The sequence below is a fragment of the Zophobas morio genome, unplaced genomic scaffold (genome assembly GCF_036711695.1).
Source record: "Zophobas morio isolate AGI-343-1 ecotype UQ-CSIRO unplaced genomic scaffold, CSIRO_AGI_Zmor_V1 ptg000436l, whole genome shotgun sequence".
NCBI classification, from domain to species: domain Eukaryota; kingdom Metazoa; phylum Arthropoda; class Insecta; order Coleoptera; family Tenebrionidae; genus Zophobas; species Zophobas morio.
In genome coordinates this window covers 1-6,493 of record NW_026972539.1, presented here as the reverse complement: position 1 = coordinate 6,493, position 6,493 = coordinate 1, and the positions used below count along the sequence as shown (strand labels likewise).

General features: G+C 34.3%; 1 long non-coding RNA gene across 1 annotated transcript; it reads right to left on the bottom strand.

Annotated features, from left to right (window-relative positions):
- Nucleotides 1-2,951: 2,951 nt before the first annotated feature.
- On the bottom strand, nt 2,952-3,797 carry LOC135120897 (uncharacterized). The gene is made up of 6 exons (XR_010278783.1): nt 3,709-3,797; nt 3,535-3,649; nt 3,441-3,481; nt 3,266-3,367; nt 3,140-3,209; nt 2,952-3,072 (listed from the first exon to the last, which is right to left on the bottom strand). It is a non-coding gene; the product is annotated as an uncharacterized LOC135120897 (long non-coding RNA).
- Between the last annotated feature and the right edge of the window lie 2,696 nt (nt 3,798-6,493).

Sequence of the window (6,493 nt, the reverse complement as noted above, 5' to 3'; positions counted from 1 at the left end):
TTAGCCTTTCATTAGTAAAAAATATCTATTTATAGATATGAAATTTAATTTTTATACTTATAACCCAAATTAATGTCTTTTCCGAAACACCGGTAACAGAAGACATGGAAAGTACATTAGAAAAAACTTCATCCTTCTCTTCTTTATTTCTAATACAAGGTTATAAAATAATAATGAAAAATTCTTACTTAATTTTTTAAGCTAACTAGTCTTATACGTTAATTTTATATCATATATATAAAATTCATGCTTACTTTTCCTTAAATTCTGTCAAATAAAGTTCAAAATTTTCGTCTCTCTTAAAAACATAGTAATCCTTTCTGTCATACTTTTATTAAGTAACGTTACAGGCAGTATCTTTTTATCTAAAGCTGCACACGTAACCTTTGATTTATGGTTCATTATGTCCATCTTACAAATCTTGGGGGCTACCAAATACTCTGCAAAGAGCCAATGTTAGGCAAGAATAAAAATTTATGTGTTCAAAGTTAAAGGCGATTTAAGCTCTTCTGGGAGTAGTATTGTTGGGGCAATACCATACTATAGTAAAGCTGGCGTAAGGTGAGAAAAGGAGGGAGTAGCCTGCTTCGTGACTTCTTAATCTGGTAAATGACTGTATTTCCTTATCGAAGTGAGTATCCGTTACGCCTTAGCTACCAAATAATTCTAAAAACGGCTGCCGGGGAATCAGTGTTATACCCCTCGTACTTGTGATATCAGATAAAAGGAAATTCTTTTTTCAAGCTATCTTAACTGTATTCTAGCGATTCAAAAGCCACCAAGTAATTATTACCTATTAAGTTTTAGGACAACAAGGAACTTTAAATCATATGCAGGCCTTTCTAATTCAATTTAACCTTAATGATATTCTTCAAGGTGCTTTACCTATTTATTAAGAAATTTTTCTTTGGAAAGAGCGTTGTAATGGCTAAAAAACAGTGATTGCAAAGTTGTAATTATTTTATTTTTATTAATAATTTTTCAGAGTGAAAGTCCGTAGAGTTGACGATCATACTTATACTTTATTTTGCATGAAGAATATCACATAAATTTTGTGCAAGTAAATAGAATAAATCTGCTAAAATATTTGTTAATCTTGACTGTTACAATCACGTATCATTTTCATATTCGTTGAGGCATTTACGTTATAAATATCCGAAAGGTCGTTACTGTCTTTATCTAAGCAGGAAATTTTTCACTTGTTATATCATTGATAGATTTCCCGCCACGCCAAAAAGTAGGCGCCCCAGCTAAGGGGACTATGAATCCTTTACTAAAATGTCTCCTATACGACAATGCAATTGGCACTTTAATATTGATATAAATTAATTTCTAGTAGATTAAAGGGAATGTCTTGCGCTATATCAAACAGTTATGGCTAGCTACACTTTTGTGAAGTTGTGCGCCACCTCTTGGAACCCCCATTTATACCTTTCAGTCGACTCTGTACCTTAGCTCGTGGTTTCGCTTACTAGAACATTTTGTGCGGGTTATACTGACTCGAATATAAGTTCGCAAATTTAGGCTTTTGTTTACTGCCTTTGACGATGTTCTCTTTGACAGTGACCTACATTTCATTATTGTTTGGCATAGGCATTAGTTCGTTTGTTCGGTATTTAAGAAAGAATTCTCTGAGTTTAATTTTAACTCCCGTCAATTATACAGGATAGTATAACCCTAAATCTATCCTAATGATCGCAACTGGCAGTTTAATATTTTTATGTAACTTACCACAGCGTAGGATATGTACAGCCCACTACAGTCAGCAAAAAAAGGGTCTAATGGCTTGCGTTTGCTTTTAACACCTAAGTTTTTAAACTCATATCATCATGTGTGCTTTAGTTTTTAAACGAGTTAGCGAATTATTTTAAATTTTTCATTCTCCAAACGCACACCATTTTTACTGGAGTCCTTCTGTAGGCTCTGGACTCTCAATCAAAGCAATATCGGGTTTCTCTCTTTTGTCTTAGGCTCGCCTACGTTTTTTAACTAGTTCTAGATAGTTAAGCATATATGCCTAATGTACTGGCACTACCCGCTTACCGGCGTCATATCGGGTAGGTCTACAAGACTAACTTTTCATCTGTTTTAGTAGCTAAATTATGCAAGAAACTGAACTTGTCAAATGCAAGTATTTTTTTTTGATAAAGCAACGAGTACGCTCGTCATCTTTTACTAAGAGTTGCATAATGAAGAAGAAAGAGAGGAAGAGTAATCGGGGAGAGTAAAAGGTAACCCAAAGCGCGGGACAGAAACATGTGCAACGATACGTAAACATCCATGTGGTATATTGGCGCATGTACAAGGTATCACGTGGTATGAACAAGTGATTTATCAGAGTTAACACCAAAATTAATGTGATAAAAATAAGTATTGTTTTATTTCTGGTTTCGGCTTTAGGTTTGTTAGATATGACAATGAATTCTACTGTCAAACCGAGAACTTGCTTGGATATTTTTAATAAAGATAGCGCAGTAGTGTAGTAGGAAACTAACAAAGAGAGCGATTGTTAGGGATGTGGCCATAATTATGGGGGTTCAGATACGAATAAAAACTCATATATCCTCTGTAACAGAATAAAATTACGTATAGATTAGTTATAAGACTAATTTATATATGGAAATTTGCAAGAAAATACCTTATTATTAAAGAAACTCCTGCAATATTAGTTATGTAACGTAAAATTATTACTTGCAAGGAGAGGGTTGAAGTTAAGTAGATTTTGAATGTGCTTTAAACTAAACCTCAGCGAAAACTTTATATTAAACTTTGTAACACGTGTTTTACCCTCACTTCTATGACTTATAGTTAATCTCATATATATATATATATGCGAGGTGTATATTTATGGTTAAAAAATAATTTTTTCATAGAAAGGAAAAAGCTAAAATCAATATTATGTAACTTTATCAGTTATAATTTAGAGATCTACTGGAAACACCTATCAAACCTCACTGTGGATAGTGTGAATTTAGTTTTTCTCTATCATTGTTGGCTTTCTACCTCGTCGCCGTTTATTTGGCTTATTACTATCAATGAATAGCTGGAATATTTCACTGTTTTTCTGCTGTTCTGTGAGTTTAAGCAAACCCTTAACTTTATGCTGCGATGTATAATAAATTAGTATTATAATGAAGACCTGTTTCCAAAGAGAAGGGAGGAATGTAAGAGGAATACGCCAGCGGGTTGAACTCGCTATCTATTCGAAGCTTACACCAAATAAAGGAAAATTTAGATGTTTTAAGATAAGTATGGAATAACATACAGTTGACAACTGGTTTAGCACGTAGTTTTTATATTGCCCAGACGAGGAGGACGGCTCCGCAATAAGTTGTTTATTTAAAGCAAATTCCCTGGTGACTAAAGCCTTCCAGTGGCAAGGAAGGGAAAGCACTGTTATCATGTGACGTACAGTCCACTAATAAAGCATGGCTCCATACTTTAATAAGGAACTTGAAGTTGTGAGGGGACGGCATCACAACTAATATTGAACGTCACTTATAAGGGCAGAACGAAATTAGTAATAAAACGGACCGTAGTGAACTCCATAGGAGTTATTTACTTTTTCAGCCACAACAACGGAGAGTTCTCTCTCCCTTAAAATATGAAGCAGTGCAGTAAAACGCTCTGCATTCTCTTTCTGAAGCTCCTGCAAATAAAAATAGTGATAAAACTTTTGATGATCATCACTATGTATAATGAGGTTACCCAATCATATAGCCAAGATCTCGTAGGATAAGCGAAACAAGACTAGCAAGTAAAAGCAAGTGAGCAATAGTATAAGATGTATAGAGTGCACTGTACCACTCCAAAAAGCTGTAGAAAGAAATATAGTTATCAAGACTCTAATAAATAGTTGCAACTGACAAAAATAACCGTCGACTCGCAGAGAATACTAGTCAGGATAAAAGATCTAACAAATACGTTCAAAGACTTTTCAGAAGGAGATGAACTCATCACTGGACTCCAGCTAACACCAAGCTAATATTAAATCTACATCAATAGAGACAAAGTTGCAAGGGAACTTTTATAGATAATTTAAAAATTAAAGATACGATAACGTTTATGAAATTTATATTAAAGTAAAAAGAAAAGATCAATACAAAGTATTTATCCTTCAGACTAAAATTTGGATCAAAAACAACTGGAAAGACATCCAGTTTGAGGGGATACTCACAGTCCTCCTTAAAGAAAACTATAACGTTTGCTTCAAATAAGGGAGAGGCTGAAACAAAAGAAAAAAAGAAGCGCAATAAAAAATATTATCGATTCGATGAACCCGCGTCCTTTAACTTATAAATGGAACAATAACACAGTTGGCGTTATATTTGCAAAGTATTAGTAAGTAACTGTCGTTAAGAGGGGGCATTGTTATTACCACAACTACCGACACTCGTAGGAGAAATATTTAGTATACATTTTAAGGTATACATGAATTGTGTGGGCAACAGACGAATACAAATACCAGTAATAAAGTGTTAAAAAAAGATAATCGTTATAAATTCGAGAACTTTGCAGATGTTCTGAGTCGCCCCTCGTCCGGAATCCACCGGAAAAAAAGATTTTCGAAATTAAGACTCTCTATAGACAATGTAGTAAACCCCGCAGGTATACCACGTGGTGTTACAATTTACCGCAAGAAAAAGTTATTTTCTCTGTGGAACTCATGAGTTCCAAAGAATAGTTCTCTGGAGGGCAGAATTCTATACGTTGCGGATACTCAGCTTCGCTGTGTAAAGTTTCCTCAAGATCAACGGAAATACTAGTTCGAAAAGTAATACATAGTTAAAGGCTAAGCAGATATCATAATAAGCTAGGCCAAGATAAACTATATGTTAGAGATACTGACTAGCGGTTCCTTGACAAGAAAAGTTTATAAACTTTAAGGTGATTTACAGCATTTGTAACACACCACGTCGGAAAATATGAAACAAAAGAGCTGACTAACCTAAAAATTTGTAGGTTGATAGTTTTCTCGAACTCCGTTTTCAACAGTTTTTCCAAACAAAAGGCGGTGTAGTTGGAAGGAATTGCGGAGACCAGCGTTATAACATACTTCGCCTGTTCAGCCCTTAGAGGTTTCCCATATTTCGGTTCAGAGTTTTTTACATGGAATGCAACTTCCATAACGGCCTGTAATTATTTATTAAACGTTATCCAATAATATATAATCGAGTTATTATACAAACTGCTTTGAAGGCTTCTTCAAGTAACTTGTATTGCTCAGTACCCACTATAACTCTAAAGCCATCTTTAAACTATAAAGTTAAAGGTCAGAAAGGGTTAATAAATAAAAGTGCACATACTAGTTACGTCTCCCCAACTCGTATCTATATAAACCTTTTGCCTTTCATAGTTTTGATACCATGCAACTAACTGGAAAGTATTATAAAGTTTTACTTGAAACTTTACATAATATTAATAAGCAAAACTTTAGTTAGGTCTAATCCAGCACACAGGGGGTGCAAAGCCTAACATTTATGAGTGACAGACAGCTAACAAAACGCTTGAATAATTAGGCTATACAACCTTGAACTCCTCATTAAACACCATTAAAATAGCAAGTGTTTCTTGTTTGAATAAACTTCTCGACAGAGAAAGATAATTGGATAAAAGGGTTAATATGTTTATGACCCATTTTTTTAAAAGCCTGCAGTCTAAACTAAGAGTTAAATTTGTACTACTGATACAACGCAATAAGGTAAATAGAGAAAAGTCGTCACAGAAACAGGGCTCACATTAAAACTCTGTTAGTCATTGCAAAGAAGAGCGAAGAGCCGATAACCTAGAATTCAAATAAACCACCACCTTTAAAGCTTAAAGTATATATATACTACATATTCAACTTTTTAAGGAGGGAAAAGCTGTTAAAGAGTTGCAGGTTTTTTATGACTGTTGGGGGAAGAGGGATGTCTCTTCTGGTTTTGATCGAGTAAACTTAGAATACTCAAACTCTCAGGCAAGGTTTGGGCGCTTTCTAGTACAATATGGGTTATTGTAACGCACTAAATAGTAACGACACTTCTATGAGGTTTGCGGGGTGTTGGGTATAAAAACAATATATATATATGACTCTAAACGAAAGCTCACGAGATTAAATATAACTGTCAGTACTTCTATTTTGAACCCGTCTACACAGCTGAGAGTTAAGTTTTAAGAAAAACAGGGGTGGGCAAGGAAGGGTTTTCTGATTTTTGAAAGTGATAACACAACATACAAAGACTGTTATCTTACTTTCGAAATTTGGGTGCGCTCGGGTAAGTTCTCAATAAAAAAAGTGAAGGGTTGTTCTCAAGTTATTATTGTAACATTTCCCTCCGCCTAAATAGTGAACTCTCGTCTCAAAGAAGCGGTAGGTTACTGCTGAAGTAATGTTTTTATAAGTTACAGTTAATTGCTCACAAAAGTTTTTAATTAGCTATATTTAGTCTAATCATTAGTTATGCACCCATGACTTGGTTTATTACTTTGTTTTTAATGTAAAACAAATTCC